General features: G+C 43.6%; 1 long non-coding RNA gene across 4 annotated transcripts in view; it reads right to left on the bottom strand.

Annotated features, from left to right (window-relative positions):
• LOC142034503 (uncharacterized) overlaps positions 1 to 14984 on the bottom strand; it is a 31918-nt gene extending 16934 nt beyond the window's left edge. For 3 of the 4 annotated variants that reach the window (XR_012651667.1, XR_012651670.1, XR_012651669.1), the window contains exons 1-3: positions 12816 to 14984; positions 6322 to 6442; positions 1101 to 1279 (exon numbers count right to left, since the gene is read on the bottom strand). This is a non-coding gene — a long non-coding RNA (uncharacterized LOC142034503). The remainder of the gene's footprint in view (positions 1 to 1100; positions 1280 to 6321; positions 6443 to 12815) is intronic. The other variant, XR_012651668.1, reaches the window with a different exon arrangement.
• Positions 14985 to 20736: the final 5752 nt, after the last annotated feature.

Raw genomic sequence — 20736 nt, 5'->3', positions numbered from 1 at the left:
CAGCACTTAGTTCAGATTTCCAGTTCTTTTCTGGAGTGTAAAACCTGCGATACCACAGCACAGGATGAATTTGCTGCTGCAGCTGCAGCACTCGAGTCTGTCGTGAACTCTCTGCCTCCTAGTTCAGAGTCGTACCACCATGGCTCTCTGAAATGACCAGATGTAATTGGGTTCAGTGGAGTTCAAAGCTATGCTTTAGCTTCCTCATATCAAAGTCCATTGATTCAGTGGCAGCTGAAGCACATCGAAATGCTGGGAGAGTGGGAGGGAAGTTACGAGCAGAGCATGTTCTGGTCTGTCCTGTTAGATGCCAGGATGTAGTACAGAACCAGCTTTTGGTTGCGCTTTCAAGGACTCAGGTGTGGTCCCCTGGAGAAGACTTTATCTCCTCCTTTAATTGCTGCAAAACATATCTCACTTTTGCTGATGTACTTTGCCTATTTCATGGCTTGATACTTCTGAGATTCATTTACTTTTTTTTTTTAAATGTCAGGACTTTCTCCTGAGATTGTTCATTCATTATATTTGTTTTCTTGGACATGATTTAACAAACCATCCCTGAAGAATTTGCAGCTATTAACTTTGTCGAACAGTAGCTCAAGTGAGAGTTAAAGGCAAATGGTCTAAAAGAAAGTAATGGGCCAAAGCACCTCCAGGGTATTCATCTGCCCCAAAACTCATTTCAATAATTATTTCCCACAAAGACCAAGGAAAAAAAAAAAAAGAAAAAGAAAGAAAAAGGAAGTTCTGTTGTTGTTGATATGAGACCATAAAGCACAAATACAGATAAGCATAGCAGGGTTAGGGTTCTTTTGTCTAGATAGTCGACATACTTGAATCTTCACCCTCATTCCTTGTTGATCCTTATGCATTGTCCATTCCTACCTCACATTCACTCCTGTAAGCTCCAGGCCAGCGATAACAACTGCCCAGCTACACTGTCATGGGACAGCCGTCTGGCTCACATTGCTTTCAATGGCAGCCCTCACCTTGTGGCAACCTGGGCTGATGTTCACTAGCAACCTTATTCTGCGAAGAAGACCTTCTTGCTGCCGCTACTAAAACTAAGGAAGCTGTAAGTGGCAGTGTAGCTAACTCACCTTGTATTGTCTTCAGAGAAGAGTATGAAGAGTATACTATACGGTGTAACACACTCATATAATCTTGGTCATCCTGCAGGCTGTAACTGCAAATTAATTTCTGATGAACAGAATGTGATGAAGGGTCTGAGTGCCCAGAAGTCCATCTGGTTTTCTCCAAATACACCAGCTGTACACAACTGAGAATGCATGTCCATTAGTTCTGTGCAAATAATTCCAAACAGTCCAATTTCATAAAAAATATTGCTTCTTTCCACAACCCCTGCCTCACCAGGGACTGTGCCCTCTCTTAAAAACACTGGATAGACATGCTTATACACAGATAAAGTATGTAACTTAGTCATTGCTGTTGCTGCATATAACTCACTGTTTTTCTGCAGACATTTTATGTGCTGCTCCTGACACAAGCAGATCCAGTCATTTGGTCATTTGTTTGATTTTGAGTATTTCAGCATTAAAAAAAAGGAAAGAAAAAGGAGCCCTTCAAATCAAAATAATCTTCCAGTACACTGCAAGTTAAAGCAAAGTCGATTTAGTATTTTTTTAATATCACATTTATGTTATTTTCTCTTCTGCAAAGTCACAGTAGAGAGCTGAAAGCACTGGGCAGCAGTATCCACCCAGTACCAGGAGACTTTGTGCAAGCTATAGAGTCACATGTGCAAAATATTTTATCCAATCATTTATGGTATTACTTCTGGTCCTTGAGTTACTCTGGATGTCTTAGTCCAGGGTTCACTGCTGTATGTTAAATTGTTGCATATGTGCCTATATTCCTTTTTCTTTCAGAAATGTTTGGGTTTTCAGTATTTGATAGGAATGAAGACACCTGTTTCGTCACCTGAACTTGAGAGAGTTTCATGTGGGTTTATGTGAGTCAGAGGTATCTTTTTTAGTTACATGTCTCCTCTAGGATGCTTATAAGTGTCCCTAAAGATATCTCTTTGTATCTGGCATGTAACAAAGAACACAGAGCTAAAAGCCACTGAAATCAGATGAAGCATCTTCATTAATACCTATTAGTTTTTAATCAGGTCAACTACCAAGTGCTATTACGATTTCCCCATGCCAGTACAGATAGGCCATTTTTATAGTTTTATTCTGCAATAAATTACGTTTTTAAAAAATTTGTTCTCAGTCAGCCTGCAACCATTTGTGAGCAGTATAGCTGGAACGAAATTGGAGGTCTGACCAACAGGAGTGCTGGGTGACTGGCATTGCCATCTCAGCAAAGGTCCAAATTCATCTTCAAACTCCTCCCTCTCACATCCAGTGTCAAGCAGGTTATTCACTGCAGATTTCCTGGGAGAATGTTCTAACCAGCCAAAAATGCAGTGAAGTTATTTGTGTAGCTACTGAGTAAAAGGAGTGAAAACATTGTGTGTGAAAGGAAATGTTTCTTCTGAGACACAATTATTTTTTCCTCTTTTTTTTTTATTTTGCTGAAGAAAAAGACTGCTTCAAGTTGAACTGAAATTTTTTTATATTCTCTGCTCAGTAGCCTGACCAAAATAATCTATTATTTCCACTGTGCTACTTCTAACTTTTCTATTTCATTCAAACTAGTTTTACACAATTTGCTTTCTAAAGAGCCATGGCATCAGGATCTGTAGAACTGCCAGGGTCAAAATTTCACTATTTTTGAATACACCTACAATACACAAAGATTTGCATAATAGGCCCTAATGCCTCCTTCAGAATCATTATGGTCTATTGAGTAAATAATGTGTCTATTGAAAATAGTTGAAATACCCATTTAGCTGATAGACTCTATTGACTCCTAATAAGAAGCTATTAGAGTTGAATAAATATTATGCATTTTAAAACTTGCCTAAATATATTCCATTTCCACTTATTTTCGTATTTACACAATGGACTGTAAAGAACATGTTGTAACTGCTCACAGACAGCTCCAAGAGAGAGCGTCCCTTTTTGTAGGGTTTTTTCTTAACTTTGCAGGTGCAAAGGTAGGTTGTATTTGGGTGGTTGTTTTGTTTTTATTGAGACCGACATGGGGAAACAAAATCAAAACAAGGAAGAAAATTAAATTACATGAGTTGGTACTTAAATAAAATTAAGCTTTACGTTTTCAAAGAGTTAGCATAGGATTTAGCCATCCTCTCTTGGGCTTATATGTGGGATAGCACAACACATTCTTTACAGTCAATTGTTTAAATATGCAAATACATAGAAAATAATAAACATGCTTAGGCAATGTGTAAAATTTATATTTGTATTTACTCAGCCTTAAATGTTTTCTTGAGAGCTGAAAGAATCTCTCAAGTTAAAGCATACTTTGATAATTGTCCATATATACATTTTTTGCTAATCCATAGCAATTCTGAAGCAACCATAAGTAGCTGTGCCTGTTCAGCATAACTATTTCAGGCAAATGTGCCTTACACTGTCTTGTGTCTCATCTCAGAGTTTCAGATCTTGGATCCTGATCACATATCCTGGTACCCCATTTGGTACCATGTGGACATAAAAAGTAGCCAGGACTTAAAGCTGGTACAGGAGTGTCTCCTGGATGAGGTTAGTTCAAGTGAAAGGAAGCCAGGGAAGTGGCTGCTGCTGTTCTGCTCAAGCAGACGGTTCAGCTGCATGTAAAGAGCAAGTACCTCCTTCCTTTCCCTCCTTGAGGCCTGAACAAGCACAGGCAGCGACAGCAGTGATCACTGTACACATTTTCACACCAGCTGACTCCATGTTCTCCAGCAATCACAGACTCTATGTTTGCTGTTCTCTTGTTGTTTTCAAATGGTTTGCATATTTATGTGAATTACTGGATCTCATCAGCCTCTAGAAGATCACCAGGAAAATTTACCAGCAGTTTGCACCAGAGGTCAAACGGGGAGGCTGTTTTTCATGGCCCACACGAGCCACGCAGGAGTCCGACACAACTGCACGAGGGCTGTGCATAGACTTGTGGAGCTTGTTCCAGAGGTCAGGCTCAGTCACTCGTAGGTCTGACCACGTAGTCATTGACTGTGTCTACGTTACTATACCTCTCCACAAGCTCAGTTTTCCAAAAGGTTGCCTCGACTATATATCGCTGTGACAGTGTTATGCGAATTGTTTTCTCAGTTTATTTAATTTGATGTTGGCAAGAATGGAGGGTTAATGGCCTTGGCACAAACACATCTTGCTGCTATTTTCCAGTCAGTTCCTTGAATATCTGAACACTAGAAAGTGTTCTTCAGTCTCACAATGGGAAAGAAACACAGAAAGGTCTAATTTAGATATTAGCCCTATCCCATTGTGCACTAAGATCTCCAAACTGTGACTGATTTGTCATGTGCTAGACACATCTCATTTGGTTGTTTTACTCATCTCTTTCCTCTGTGGTCTACCACTGTCTTTCACATTTTAGTCACCCTGTGCATGTTGCAGAAAGTGTGGTCAGCAGGCCACCCTCTTCTCCTTTCTCCCCTTCCTCCAGCCTCCTCATCACACTAGGTCCTTACCCAATGAACACCAACCCATCTGTGGGGGCAGAGGTCTTCCAGAGCATGGGCTTGTGAAGAAATCATGATGCAGAGATGATTTCTATGTCCTCACATCCCAAACATATTAAATAATTCTGCTCTCTGTGCCTGAGGGGTAGTGAACTACCAGTGAGAAAGACTCCTAACAAACTGGAAAAGTCTCCACAGGTGCCCCTCAGCATTGGAGGTGCAGCATGGTCCCAGGTCTCACCTTCACCTCCAAATCACTTGTCTTCCCACAGCCACTTTCCCCTGGCTGACAGAAAGGCAAAGACAGCAAATGCATCCTGTGTCCTGCTAGGGGTAGGTTATCTTTTAGTGTTTCACAGCCTGGACACCAAAGTCTGTCCTTTCTGATATTTCTAACTGACTGGTGAGAAGCAGAAGTTAGAGAACCGGATGAAAAAATAACAAGCCAGGAGAGATAATTTATTTTTTTAAAGTTGTAGCAAATTGATATGTATGTTCTCAATGGTTTGCACAAGTCACTTTATTTCTGTCTTCCATTGTCCCTGAATAAACTTGAAGGCACCATCTGATCACTACTTCTGGGTGCCTATGGTTTGACTAAAATATGATATTTTCAGTTTAAGCTTCCATTCCTCTCCTCCCTTGCCTCCCTACCCCACAAAAAAAGTTTAAGCACTCCACACTTTCTATACCTCTGGCTCCCAGGCAGCATTTGCAACAGTAGGAGCACTGAAAAGCATAGAAGCCAAATAATGCTAATAGGGCAAACAGAATGTAATTGCTTATGTGTGCTGGTTATATCCTGAAACAAATTGTTTCTTAATGCTGAGGTCAGACAGGGTTTAATTAGGAGAAATACAATTGGTGTAAAATTTTGCAGCAGGCTGCTTGTTTGGTGTCATGCCAAGTCAACATCAAGCCTTTCCAAATGGAAATTTTCATTAGAGGCCATTGGCAGCCTGGTTAGGCTGAGTTTCAACTTTTTCGAGTCTCCTGGTAACATGAACCTGAAACTCAGCATAGCTGCTTCCTAATAACAGGCTGTCCCTATTGCAACTGTTCTCACACATGCACACAGCTTCTACGTATGTAGTAACAATTGTGCTCAAGATCTACAGTGGCTGTCTTCTGGCCTGGAGCTGTCAAGATCTGCATGTAGATAGGACTTAACTTCAGCTTTAAGACTGTGGATAAATGGCATTTTATTTTTCTATTGTTTTCACACCAAAGATAGAGAAAGAAGTCTTTGAACCTCAGCAGAGGAAGGGAAATTTCTAAGCCCTTTTTGTTGAGTTGTGACCCTTTTTTTGTTTGTACCACTCTATGCAAGGTTCTCAAGGATTCTTACTGATGCTCAAAGCACTGATACTGCTCTTTACATTGATTATCACAGCCCCAGTGCTTGTGCTGCCAAGGTTAAGGTTGTATCAGCATTTCCTTTTTAGACCCTGCTGTTCAAGAGAAAAACGGTTAGCTTGACTGAGAAAATTTGCTTCAGGGTAGAAAACTTTTTTTCCTTTTCCCTAATTTTGTGAGTTAAGCTGATGTTCATAAAACTAAGGGATGGGCATTCTGGCTTATAGCAAGCAGGCATTGAAGGCTTCTTCCAGTCCTTAGCATACCTCAGTCCCAGTCTGTGTCTTTTCTTCTTATGCCCATCCTGACTGACACGGAGAACACTGATGAATAGCCCACAAAGGGAGTGTGACCCAGTGCGTGACACAGCCCGTGGGCTTTAAAGTTGAGCTACCAGAGATACTTACTCCAGAAAGTGCTGTCAGCAGAAGGCAGGAGCAGTGGAGGATTTGTGCCTACTGTGAAAGCTGGCTGGGGTGGCAGGTGAGCTGGCAGAGAAGGAGGGAGGGCTTGTGAGCCAAGCTGCTGCTGCAAATAAGACAAGCCACGTTATAGGAGGGAGAAACTGCCGGGAAGAAAGTGGCAGAGACCCAAGTAGATAGTCATTGAACAGCAATTTGTTGAAGTAAACAGGAGCCTTTTCATTTCAGTATCTCTCTGCCCTGGTTCAGACTATACCTGAATCAGCATTTACAGAACCACATCCTCCCTGAAGGTGACATTTTCTCTTCTCTGTGTTTTTTTTAGCCAACCACCTGTACTCGGTCCCCTATTTTCTCTCCCCCTTCTGCTCTCAGTATCTTTTGAGGGAGCAGCATATTGTGCACCCTTTCCTCTCTGCTATCTGTGGGCCAGCTGAGGTACACCACTGCCTCTGTCCTGCTTCACCCTGTAACGTTCCTGCTGTATTTGTCTGTTGGATGAATCCTTATCCCTGGCCTGCTGTATCTGCCTGGCACATGTTCATGTGCACAGCTCATAGCATCAATGATAGTTAACCATATTCTCTGTGGGTAGGTATGTGTGGGGAGAGAAGAAAATACAAAACCGGTTGTGTTGCTGTTTCTCATCTCTGCCCACATGCTCCAGTTAGGGTCCAGTCTTTATAGTCTCTCTGGGAGGAAAAAAAAGTCCATTCAGGTTTGGCAAGATAAGAACATAAATATGGGAATATCCACTGCACATACATGATCTTCCACACAACAGTGCCTTGAAATATTTGTGTTGTGAAAGTTATCAGAAATCTCTGGATAGAGATTTGGAGGTTCAACCAGATTTTAGGGAGGAAAATAATCTTTTATATAGCATGATAAGATCCTTATTTTTAATTTTTTTTCCAAGAACATGCCCATAGATAGTTCTTAACAGCTGTTAGCAGCAGCTCTTTGGTGACTGTCCTCCCTTTATAGTTTCACTTTCAAGGTTTGCTTGAAAGGAAAGGAAAATCCCTTGCTTCATATGAAAAGGACTCTCAGCATTATTCAGTGGTGCCAGCTATCTGTATTGCCTAAGCTGGTGGATGATGTTACCTTGGGCACCTGAACCTGAAGCAGTTTGTACAGGAAGCAACAAAGCAAAATGCTGGTTTGCTTGTGGCTTTTCTCCCCATTAGTCCAGATGAGGGACTGTATTGGCCTCCCCTATCAATTCTGCCAGAGTCCAGACATTTACATCGCATGCTACAATCTCCTTCTATTCCCAATCTGGAGTCAGTTTTAAAAGAAAGATGTGTAAATGTATGTTAAGCAATCAGCAAAGGATTTTGACATGACTAAATGGAGAGTTCACATGTATTCTGCATATTTCTGTTTCTGTCTTGTCTTTGCTTCTAGGGTGCAAATCTAGGGCATGTTTCATGGTGCCAACTGGCTATGAGTTTTTTCCCAAGCTATGGTGCTGATATCTCTTATTGGCACAGATTTTACAGCTTCAGATCCCTGACTGGGGGGACACAGCCAGGTCAAAAATGAGATGTGGATGGTGGCCCATGCCTTGGCAGCCCAAAGCTGCTGCGTGGCCCCAGGAAAACCACTACACATGTCAACTCAAAGATCACCTTCACAAACACCCTGATAACCCACCTGCTCCCCCACTCCCATAGAGTCCACCCCCCTTTAAGTCTTCTGGGGTTGACTGGCTACTTGGTTTCCCCTTGGCAGAGGGAAGGAAGCATCACTTTTTCCTTCATCAAAGAAATAAAAAAACAGCAAGGTAGAAGAGGGCAGCATCTTAACTGCCTTTGCTTGAAATTTTGTTAATTTGGGGTTTAGAGTTTCTTGCTTTATTAAACACATTTTCATGCATGTGTGACTACAAATGTATGTATCGGGCTCTGGTTCTGGCATCACAACAGGATCAGGTGGTGAGGTGGGGGTTGGAGGAGTAAATATAGTTTCTGCCATGTGATCATCTCTCCTCTGTTTTTAAAACCTCCAGCCTTTTACTGAATTACCCCATGGGTAGCTTAGTAACAGATATGATAGCCCATTCTTCAGCACACTTAAAAAACTAGAAAATATACTGCCATTCTAGAAAGAAACAAACAAAACTAATGAGCTGAAGGTGTTGTCATGGAAGTGTTACTTACAAGCATGGAAGGGGCAGCTGCCCTTCACCGAGCTCTGCTGAACAGCCAGAGCATAAAGCAGTGCTCCCCGTCACGTACAGCTGGGAGGCTGCGGGCTCTGTAAATGCTGTTTGTACAGATGATGAGTCCCCCGCCGAAGCGGGTGATCAGCGGACCAGGGTCAGAGACATTAACACACTCAGAGACACATTGCTGGATGATCACTTGTACTGGCCATTGCCATGCAGAAGGCACGTTAGAGGGAAGCTTGGCAGAGCTGGGTAGCACTAAGCCTCTCCATTTGCATGCAGTACAGGAAAGCAAGAAGTGCTCGTCTCCTGTTTAAAGGCAGCTACTGCTGCTTCACTGGGAGCTTTGGCCTTTTCAGTGGGGAACCCAGGAGACAGACTGTCAAAACAGAAGTCTCTTGTTCAAACTACCAAGCTTAGGAAGTGGGGATAGTGAAAAAAAAATTAAATTAAAAAAAAAATTAAAAAGGCTCACATCAGTCAAACCAAAGAGAGTTTTTTCTTGGTTGGCTTCCCCCCCCCCCCCCCCCCCGCCCTTTCTGAGGTTATTTAGTTATTTTTAGTTGGCTGGATGCAGAAGCAAGAAGTGTGGAGTTCACTCGAGGCCTTGAAGATAAATTCATAATTCAGTTTTGCAAACAGACAAACAAATAAAAGTTGACTTATGCGGTGGAGGTTTTATATTTCCTCATTGTATTTCCCCTGCTTTGTACAAATCTTCCTGGAAATCTCTGTAGTAATTCTCACTAACTGCTGGGATGCCTACTGTGCAGGGCAGAACTGATCAACTGCAGGGAATCCTTCCACTTTCCCTCTTTTTTTTTTTTTTCAGTTGTGTCAAATTCCTTCTCCTTAGTAATCCCCCCATTCCCTCAGGAGCTGAGAGAAGATTTAATTGTTAAATTTGCATAGTAACTCAGCAAACAAACTCTCCAGTCTCGTGTAGACCTTTAGCCATTGCAGGCTTCATTTTAGTTATAAATCACTTATTTCTCTGTGCTCAGCCATGATGATATTTCATACTCAAGAGGCTGGTGCAGGGAAATGATTGAGGGACAGTCCTTGTGGGGGCTTTTGCTTTTAGGGCTGCTCTTTTATAGTGTAGCTTATTGCAGGATTATTTTGAGAATGGGGCTTTGCAGGTGGATTGCGTTTGCCCATTCTCCACAACTATCCATGTGATCAAATAACCCTGCCATAAGTGGCTTCTGTCTGGTAGACCTCTTAGAGATGTAGAAATTCTGAATATGAGAAATAAATTAAATCCTATCTAGTGCAATGAAACACAGTAAATACAAAAGCATTTGCACTATTGCTGGATTACAACAAAATGATTTCACTTTAAAGATGGTTTGCAAGTATGGGGGTTTGCAAGGTTTCTGCAGGACATGGGAAAGGTGGGACATTGTTGGAGTGAACAGAAAACTCTGTAGTTCTTCCAGGTTTCTAGATGCAGTCTACAATACCTCACGCTAACATCTAGAGTTTTTTAAAACCATGACACAGACTAGACAGTGATAGAACAGACAACAGATAACATCACATTACTCTTGCAGTTGGATTACTGGGCTCAGCTGTCCAGAGCTGTCCAATTCAGTGGTGCAGCTTTAGTATTTAAGACTTTGATGCTAAAACTGTCCACAGTTCCCTCTGCACCTCTACCCTGCTCTACTGAATCTGTTTCCTGTGATAAGCTGGCTTGACAACCTACAATCTCACTAATGAAGAGGACACTCCACAGTCGGCAGGGCAAAGTGTTGTACCAGAGAGGCAGTAGCCTGGCTGAAGGATTGTGGAGCTTCTACCTTTGATGGTGGCAAACTAAACTATTACAAGTGTAATTTCTCCATAAAATGAAGAGGTTCTGCAGCCTCCATCCTTTGAAGTTTTCAAGGCCAACCAGATGAAGCCCTGATAAGCCTGGTCTGAGCTCATTGCAAACTTAACTTGGCTAGTGAGGGCTAACATACAAACTTTTCTTTAAACAGCTCATTCACTGATACTTTGTTTCAGCAGGGCATTTTAAAGCATGTCTTTCACTTCAGGAAGAAGCTCCCAATGCTTCAGATCCAGATCACATTCTTGAGCTTTGCAAGATGTCAGCCAAGCAGAGAAGTCTCCTGACAACTTCCACAGATCTGCTTACTCAGAAATAAGCACAGAAATTCAGAAAAGCAACATAGCCTCCTCCATTAGCTCTGCTTAGTGCTGCAAGCACAGCCAAGCTGACCATGGGAGGAGATGCCTGGCTGCATTGCTCCCCCTCCCACCCACCAAGACTGGGTTGCATCTGCCTCTAAGCACTGACCACATCTATCCCCTCCTCCAGTTCAGACAAAGCCTGAATTAAACAACAGGCAAATGCCTCTATCAGGGATCTGTGCTGATCTCTGCTGATAAGAGTCCTAATAAAGTATATCCCACAGAAGACACTTGCTGACTTCCCTTTTGAAAAGAAGAATAACATCTGCATAAATTGCTTGCAGCAAATAATGTATCACAGGGATGGAGTCTCTGCTTGCTCCTAGTAACATATACCACCAAATATTTGAATGAATTATTATTTTTGAATGAGATACAGACCCCATGTGTCACTTCCAAAATGTACTTTGTGAGTGTTAAATCCAGCTCATACAGAAGTTATGATAGGTATGACTGACTCAGATGGCACTGTTCATTTTCAATTCCAAGGTTACTCAGCCATTTTTGCCAGGAACATTTGGACATACCAATTTCAGGCTGTTTCAGATAAATGTGTGCTTGTGATTCTGAAACTTATGCTCCATGAACATCAGTGCCTTTAACTGATAAAGGAAATGTTACTTTCCCGCCGGGAAAACAGCTCAAATGTTCCTTGACTCTCCCCCTCAAAATCTACAATGTGGTGGTGCTGCTTGTGATGTGGTCTTTTGTGTAGGGTGCATGCTCTATCTCATTCTCCTAAAATTAGTGTCTTAAGGCAGCCCTGTTATAGTGATATTGGATAGTGATCTACCTGGTATCTCTCCAACAGCCAGCCTATGTTTTCAGAGGGTTTACAAGAAATGTAACTGCCCTCAGTCACTTAAAAGTAAACCCTGATACACACACCTTGAGGTAGTTGTGGGAATCTTCTGTACTTAGAATTTTGGAATGTGACAACTGCCCCAGCCTTAGCCCGGTACATTTTTGTTGTTGTTGTTGGGGTGGAAGAGGCATACAGTTCTGTATTGACATTCTCCTAAACCTTCCCACTGGATATCTTTTTCTCCCACTGAGAAAGAAAACAACAATTTATCTGCTTTCTCAAAGTCAGCTGTCTGCACTGAGTTCATCATAGTGAACTGTGCATTAAACAGCAGTCAGGAGAGATGTGAGGCCCCACTTCACCTTGGAACGTGTTGATACTATCTGTAAGGTAAGCCATTCCCCAGGAGTTATGAAATCAAATAGGGAATTTAATTGTTGAATGATTGGTTGTCTCAGATCCTTGTTCCCAAGGAAGAGGAAAAAAATGGGTGGTTTTCCTTGGGATACAATGCAACATGAGCTCAACAAGGCAGTTGTGAATGAGAGCAATCCACCAGCATTTCCTCCCACTGGGGCAGTGTTCTTGAGACCATGAGGAAAATCAACTTCTTTGGATGTCTGAGCAAGCAATTGCATGCACCATGACATAAGAATAGGTGGGAACTTGCAAGGAATGTAACACAGGAATTCCATGGTTTTTTTTCTCATAAAAGCCACATTAAATTATCAGGCTAGTGTTTTTTCAGCATATTGTCTCACTGATCTTGAAAGGGCCATCCCGGTGTTGGGAGAACAGTTATCTGGGTGATAATCAGTGCTGAGACCCCAGAGCAGCACAAAGAAATCTGAGAGCTATATGAATATTCAGCTGAAATTCCTTTATGCAGTTTTCCCTCCACTAGTCTTTTGAACTCCAAGAGAAGCATAAGCCCTGACTCAGGCAATGTGGAGTGTTTGCTCTGGCACCCAAGCCAGCAGATGTGACTACTTGGCATCCTTTCCTGAGACTTGAACCTCATGGTATGTCTATGCCAAATGTATCCACATTATGCAAGAGTAATGGAAATTCGCCAGGCAGAGCAATGCTATGTTTTCCCGGATAAATGTTGCTCAGTTTAATTTTGAGGAACTGACTGATAAAAGCCTTGGTGATTACCTTGTTTGCCTAACTGTCTTCATTCTGTGCGATCCAATACTTTTGCTGGCACAGAGAATATATGAAAAACACGAGGGAACAAGTGCATCAGAGGAGCAAAAGAGGCCAAGCAACCCTCTTGGTGAAAGGTGAAGCACCCACCTGAGAAAAAGGGTTTCTTTCCTCTTTGGAAGCTAAGTTGGCTGCACAGGAGGACCACCAAGAATATAGTTTGCCATCTGACACAGTTCAAGTGACTTAAGCTGCATGGTCACACCGAGCTGTTCATTTCAGTTTTTCTCTTTTCTCCAATTCCAGGCAAAGCTCACCATGGGAAAATGCTGGTGAAGAAGGTCATTTGCCTTTGGCAGCACCTGGAAGCTGAAACAGAAATGTAGCAACTCATGCTACACAATATCTACAGAACATAAGGAAGTAGAAAAGGAAACATATTTGGGGCAAAAAAAAGTGCATAGGATTAGCCAACTGGAAGACATGCTTTGAAATGAAAAATTAACTTGATTATTGCCACCCTGCCCTTCATTTGAACTGACTACTAGTTGCCTACAGCCATTGTACCAGGACAAGACTTTTTATTTCATATTTCCATAGTTCACACAATAATACAGTCCTGTTTCTGGCCATGGTCTCTGATCATTAACACAACTCCTAAAAATAGTAAACATGATTTCTTACCTTCAACAGCCAAAGGCACTTGCCACAGCCTGACTCAGTTGAATTTGACATGCTCGTGACATTCATGTATCACGCAGCCCAAATCAAGCAAAGAGTAAGGGATATGTGCAGGGAGCTCTGAAGTTGAGGAAAGCTGTAAATATCCCTTGGAGCCTGTCCAAGGTATAACAAAGCTACTGTCGCCCAACCACAGCCTGATAAAATGGCTGGAGCGTGCAATGCCTTTTGTTACCAGATCCTTCGTTCTACGGGGGGGGGGAATGCTATTGAAATAGGAGGAACACCTGAAGTAGTAGCAGGGGATTGCTGCTACACTACTAGTGCAATTGATTACTTCGGCAAATAGCCAGAAGTAGCCATTACCTCCCAAGTTACTTCTACTGCAGTAATCAAGTTCTTGTTAACAAATTTCAGCCATGAAGGAAGTCCAAGAGAAACTGACTTCTAACCCTAGACTCAACCTTCAGGAGAAGAACTGAGAAAGAGACATAGTGAAGTGCAGGACTCCTGCTATTTATTATCCAGGGGCAAATAGGGAATGGAACCATTTTCACAGCATTTTGAAAGGCTGCTTACAAACTGCTGGCCTAGAAGGAAATCTTGGAAACCATTCACTGTAGGTGTCTTAGCTAACCACCAGTCTGACATGCAAGAAGCCAAATGTATCCTGCAGGGCTGCTGTGCAGAAGGAGTATGGAAGACAAGTGAGATGTTCATATAGGGCTTTGGAGAACATTAACAAGTGTTACTGCACAGTGATGGCTGGTGGATAGTTCGCAGTGAATAACTTATTAAATTAAAATGTTCTTTTTTTTATCTGCAGACATTGTTGTGAGTTTCTCAGTTATTCATTTGAAATTACTGAGTTATTTGTTGTCCACAGCAATCCATTGCAAGATTAGTCAAAATAATGCTGAAACTCAGAACACCAGACAGAGATCAGATATTTCTTTTCCTTGATTAGCTAAATAAGACATTTTGAATCAAGTTTCTGCTTCAACACTTAAGCTTTTGAAACAGAAAATGGCTTTGTGAAAAAACTGTGTAATATTTACTTAAATGCTACTGTTTCAATAGCTGGTAGTAAATTCATTCAATAGACTATTTGTGAAAGTCAGCAGAAAAAAACATGAATAATCAAACAAACTATTTAAATCGTTTAAACATAGCATTATCTGAGGGTTAAGTAATGTTTGCCTATTTGCAATCACAGTTGCCAGTTGCCTGCAGCAGACTGTACAGGACATACCTTCAAATCCAAACTAGGAGAGTGCTTTACATATACAAGCTAAAACTAATTCTACTACTTCTTTCATACAAATTAACAAAACTAGACTTTTGAACACAGAACAACTTCAATTACTTAATTAATTTTGGGTTGTGAAACACAGAGGCCCAGCTACACATATAAATCAGCAATGGTGAAATATAAAATGACATATATGTTGACCACACTCATTAGGAACAAAAGATCAGGGCACCCAGCTCCCCTGATGGACTGAGTTGCTTGTTTACCCTCTATGAATGTTCCCCAGGAAAAATTAAGTTGTGCCAAGCTACTAAGCACACTGTCAGCATTTAACAACAACAACAAAATCTTACATGTTGATAAAAGAATTTGAAAATACGTGTATAGTCTTAGGCTGTTCTGTATTGTTCACTTGGTGTATTAAAATGTATTTTAAGACATTATTTTGGTTACTTCCAATATCTATTTGACACTTATAAACAATTTAAGAGAATTAAGGTATTTCATATACTACTTGTTATTCTTCCTGTCGAAGGGAAGAACACATTCCACAGAAGGGAAATTATAGAGATGCATGTTACCCTGGGTGACAAGGATATGGAGTTAGGCAACATTCATTTTTCACTTTGCTAATGGATTACACAGCTTCTCTTTAGTTAGAAGCGTATAGATAAAGTAGATGCACACAGTCTTTGCTTTTTTAGTGTAGTCCAACAGGATGCATTGTAAGTTATTCTTACGAAGTGTCAAAATGAGTCCAAGTGACAGATTATGTATTTGCTTACCTACATTTAACACTGGCATCTCTCCATTCACTCACACTAGGGTAAATAAACTGAGGCTCTGGCTCCGTATTCCCCCTTGTTTGATCTCACTCTAGATCAGCGATGCCAAACCACCAGCACTGGCAAACGGAGATCTGGGCTGGCACCAATGACAATGAGCAAACAACACTTTCAAAACATGTTTGATGCCAGATAGCAAAGAGCACCCTCCCTACTTCAGGAGCTCACTGCTAGATAGGCTCTCTGCTCTGAAATCCACAACTACCTCCTGCATGTGACTGGAAGGACCAACACGACATTTCTCTTCTGCAGCCCCCCAAAAAAGAAATCTACCGTATTTATCCCAAACAGTGACATATAGGTGGTTTGTGCCGACCCAGTTAATCCAAAACTGTGTTTAAGCACGAACAAACCTATCCCAGTAATACACAAGACATGGACCTGAACTGGCTACAATTTTGAGGTCAACAACCTCCATTTCAAACCTTTGAAACTTCTTCAGCAGGACACAAAGAAACAAAAGCACACCAAACCTAGGCAGGGCACGTGTGAGAAAAGGAGAGAGAAATGAAGGTATGTCCTCTCACCGGAATGATCTCGGAGTTTTAATTACTAAACTGCCTGCTAACGGGAGTTCCTGGATATTGGTGGCACCTATCCTGCTCTCACGCCACGTTGCCCTCCAGCCTGGCAGCACGAGAAGCACCGGGCAGATCCTCCTGAGGCGGCGGTTGAAGCAATGTGCCATCACTAGACCTCCAGTGCCTGGTCCGCCCGGATCGCGGGGGACCGAAGATCGCGCCCGCATCCCTTACCCCCGGAGGATGCCCTGCCGGGGCCCGTGCTCTTACTAAGCGCAGCCACGGGCCACTTTACACCGGCTGGGAGCCTGGATTGCCAAGTCGTTTCCTCTGAAATCACGTCCGTCTTCACTCCTCACCCCAGAGGGACTCAAGAGGCCGTGGGGGCTGAGACAGACGGGGGCGTTGGTTTATCCGCAGGGCTAAGACCCAGCCTCGGCCGTATTTACTTCCGCACCCTAAGGCAGTAGGCAAAGAGGATCTCCGGGCGGCGAGGCAGTGGCATACACGCACCCGGGCTTGCACCCCCACCCCCCGAACCCACCCCCTTCCCAAACCTCTACCATACCCGTACCCAGCACAGACCCCTCGAGCTCCGCCTGCACCCACGCCCTCCCCACGCCGGCACCCGGCCCGGCCCGGGCACGGCACCCGGCCGGCACCCCCGTCCCCACCAGAGGGCGTCACGACCCCGCGTTCGGGCGGCGCTGCCCACCCCGACCCGCCGCCGCCCTGCCCCGGCCGGCCCGCCGCCCCCGCCCGCTTCCTCGGGTCGCTTCGCCCCAGTTAGCGCCCACCCCCACCTCACCCCCTCCCGGCGAGGCTCCTTCCCCCACCCCGCGGCACCGCCGCCCCTTCCCCGCCGCGGCCCGGCGGAGCCTCCCCGCCGTCCCGGCCCCCCGGTGCCTCGGCCCCGGCAGCCCTTCCCCGGCCGGCCCGCCTCTGGCACCACCGCGGGCCCAAACGGCAGCCCGCGGCCCTCGGTGGCCGCCTTTACGCCCCGGTGCGACGTTTTTGGCCAAAAGCGGGGCGGGACGCCGCCGGGCTGCTCCGTGCCCGGGCTGCTCGTCGGTCGGGGTGCGCGCATCCCCGCCCCCGCCGCCGTTTGGGCCGTGCGGGGAGGTGCTGCGCTCTCTCTCGAGCTTGTTTCCCAGATTAAGGGCTGAGACCCGGAGGGTTTGGTGCCCGGGAGATGACCTCCATTCCCCTTGAGGAAACTCCCCTATCAGAGTTTTCTGTGTAGTTTTCTTCTAGGCCGCAGCCCACCCTCTGCTTTTTCGGCAGCGCTTTTTGTCGTACATGGGACCTAGCGTGGTGGGGCACTGCTGGAAAAAACCAGTTATAAATGCGAATAATCTGGGCTGAGTCTTTCAAAATTCACACCCCACGAAGCAACAGCCAAGTGGATGGGAGAGGGATGTTTCATAAGAAGCAACTGGCTGCTGCAGAACAAGGGGGGGGGGGGGAAGTGATCCCCTCAAGACAGGTATCATTGCCAGACCATATTGGTAAGATTGCAAGTTATGAATACAACTGAAGCCAGAGAATTTGCCAAAGGAAAAAAAAAAAAAAAAAGACAGAAAACAGATGCAAAACAACAAAAAGATGCCAGAATAAAACGAGTCTTAGGCCAGCGCTGGAACACACCGCAATCCCTCACAATTCGGGATGATTTAAATGGATGGAAAAGAGATTAAGGTCTAATCCAGCAGTTGCTCTGTTTGAATTAATCTCATAGGAGTCAGTCAAGATATGTATATTTAGAGAGGGGGAGAAACAGAAGAAAGCAAGCAAGAAATGGCAGGATCAGGCCCTGAACACAATCTCAGGAGATGTGAAATAGGTCCTTGAGCCACACTGGTTTTAAAAGCTGATAATCTGATCTAAACCCTCCCAGATATTTCAAACAGAAAAGGCGGCATTGCTAAATATGCAGCTCTTTCTGAAATACTGCACCCCAAGTCTCCCTGCCAATTTTTGTCTGCAGCAGAGGCAGTAGCCGTTCCACTCACACTGGCTGGGGCCTTCTCCAGCACTGCAGTGCCTTCCTTGGCTGTGATCTTGCTTTCAAATGCCACTGATTTTCTGGGACAGTCTCAACTATGAGGAGACTGTCCCACTGGGTCTTGGGTTTCCTGAGAGCCTGCGTGATTAAAGAGATTCTTCTTCCTTTTGAACTCAAACATTTTCCAGAGCTGCCTTCTCTTCCCTGAGTAACACTATCAATCTGAGGCAGGGCACTGAAATATCTACACCAGCACTGCCAAAAACAGCCTTGCATATTTCCAAGCAGTTATGCAGCCTTTACTAAATCACCTAAGCGTGAGCAAACTCTGCTTCAGGCAGCGCAGAAGACAAATCCAAATGCTGGGGACAAGGAGTATCCAGGGAGGCTTGTGTAGACACACTGGAAGGGAAGACAAAATGAAATGCTAGCCCCAATCCCTAACACACAGTATCAGCAGCTTGTTTCTGCATGTGTGGGTGCCCTTTACGTGTGCAGATGGGTGTATCTGAGGCAGGAACCAGCTTACAAAAAGGGAATGCTATAAATCCCAGCCTAATGCTGCAGTCCAAGAACTATGTACTCATTTTAGCAATTCTCACTATGAATAGTGCTGGTTTTATAGTTCTCCAGCAGCCCTCAGCATCTCCAGAGAGACCAGCAGTTCCTTGCAGAATTGAGACCACTCTCAAGGATATTGTAATACTTTTTAAAAAAACCACCAACTTGGCAACATTGAGAGCTGCGCTTAGTCCTGCTTCTTTCCCCAAGTAACAAAGTAACCCCCTTACATTGGTGCATCAATATGTAAAAAACACCATAGACCACAAACTCTGAGAGAAAGGAGCCTTTTGAGGAGTCAGAGAAGTTCAGATTACAGTACTTACCTGTTTGCTGGGAACTGAGAGGAAGAAGTGAGTGGGATCACTCAGGGACAAAGAAAAATTACAAGATGAGAGTGCCTAGGAATATGAGTCTTTCTTTCCCATGTCAGAAGCAAATCAACAAATACATACTCATGGCTTTGTGGAGGTCAAGAAAGAGATGAACAGTGACTGGCAAAGCCACTTTTTCAAAGATTTTCAGCTCAGGTAAAATGAATGAAAAATTCCAATGGCCCCCAAAAGTAAATACTTACCACTGAATTGTCTGAGCTGGGCACATGCAGTACACCCCCAACAGTGCAGAGCAGGTATTGGGACCTTGGGGTACAGACAACAAGTGATGAGAACTGAGTACGCTGGTAATGCCACTTTGCAGGCAAGAGGGGTCACAGCTGGGATCCCAGACCTCCAGCACGAGCCAAAAACTGAGGCCTGGGTTTGCTCTTCAGTGCTATTTTGAGCATAAAAAACCACCTACCTTCAAACATCACTGTCTGCATTCTCATTTTTCCAGGAAAATGTTGGCAATTATATTACCCTACCAATATCAATTGTGCATTTGTGTCTGTTTCTGTACAGCTTGTGCACTGGAAATGTGTTTTGGCTTCAGTTCAAATCCACTTCAGTGCCCCCAAAGAGATCTTCATTGTTATAAGGCTTGCTGAGATTGTTTCCAGTTTATACACAACTGTTTCTAAACCCTGGGACCTGTGCTTTTGGTTGTCTATCAGGGAAGAGTGGCAAAGATTAAAGAAGTGCATGCCTTTGGCTGCATACTTTAAAATAAAACAGCCGTGGTTTTCAGAAACCTCTTTTAAGGTGTAATAAATCCGACTTTCTAAATGCCCAAGGCTGTGTTTATCTAAAAGTATCTTGGGGGAGATTGCTATGTCTATTAATCTGTTTTCCTGTTTCCTTACCTGAGGGCTTAAAGGCTACATAAACCAACCAGCTAGAAGGCTGTTAGGGAAAGTCTCCGCAGACAAGTATCTCCCTCTGCTTTCTATTCTTAAGCAACACACTTCTGGTACAGGGAAATCATTAAAGATTGTTATAAAGCAGGAGCAGTAGATGAGGGTGATATGATAGGGACAAACCAGCATGATGTCTGTCTTAAAAGAAGCCTCAAACCTGTTCAAGGCCTTTAAAAGAGTTAACACAACAGTGGATAAAGGACAACCAATGGCTACATTTTATTTAGACTTTCAAAAGGCTTTTGATCAAGTTCCTGAGAAGAGTCTATAAAGGAAACTTAGTAACCACAAGGTGAGAGGTAAAGTCCTGTGTGAATGGGTCTGGGAGGGGGGGGGGGAAGCCCACAGTTGAGAGAGCAGAAACAAAGAGGAGGAACAAATGGTCCATCTCGGCATGGAAAGGGGTTACAGGTAGGATGCCTCAAGGATTAAAAATAAGACGTGTGCTTGGGATGTTTATTAATGATTTGAAGACCAAGGTGAAGAGCAAAGGTGACAAAGTTTGTGTCATGCAAAATTAGGTAGGTGGGTCAAATGGAGAAGCATGAGAATTTGCAGAGGATGAAAAAATGAAGAAAACTGAGATAGTGGATGAAACTAAACACACGCAAGAGAAGAATGATGTGTAGATAACACTACAAATTACTTGTGCACATGGGTAGGTTTTGAATTTTTTTTAAACATCCCAAAACACATCAGGCACCAGTACAGACAACCCAAGGAAACTGGCTCCTGGCACCAGTACAGACAGCCCAAGGAAACTGGCTCCTGACCATGCAGTGGTGGTTGAGAAAGAAAGCATCAGTCTTTATGAAAAAGAGTTTAAAAAAAACAGTAAAGAAAAGACTATAATCCTGTGATAGCATATTAGCAGACAGCATGATCTATTTTTGCCTTGGCCATGACATT

Source organism: Buteo buteo, chromosome 9, assembly GCF_964188355.1.
Source record: "Buteo buteo chromosome 9, bButBut1.hap1.1, whole genome shotgun sequence".
In the NCBI taxonomy this organism is placed as follows: domain Eukaryota; kingdom Metazoa; phylum Chordata; class Aves; order Accipitriformes; family Accipitridae; genus Buteo; species Buteo buteo.
This window is presented reverse-complemented; position numbering and strand designations above follow the sequence as displayed.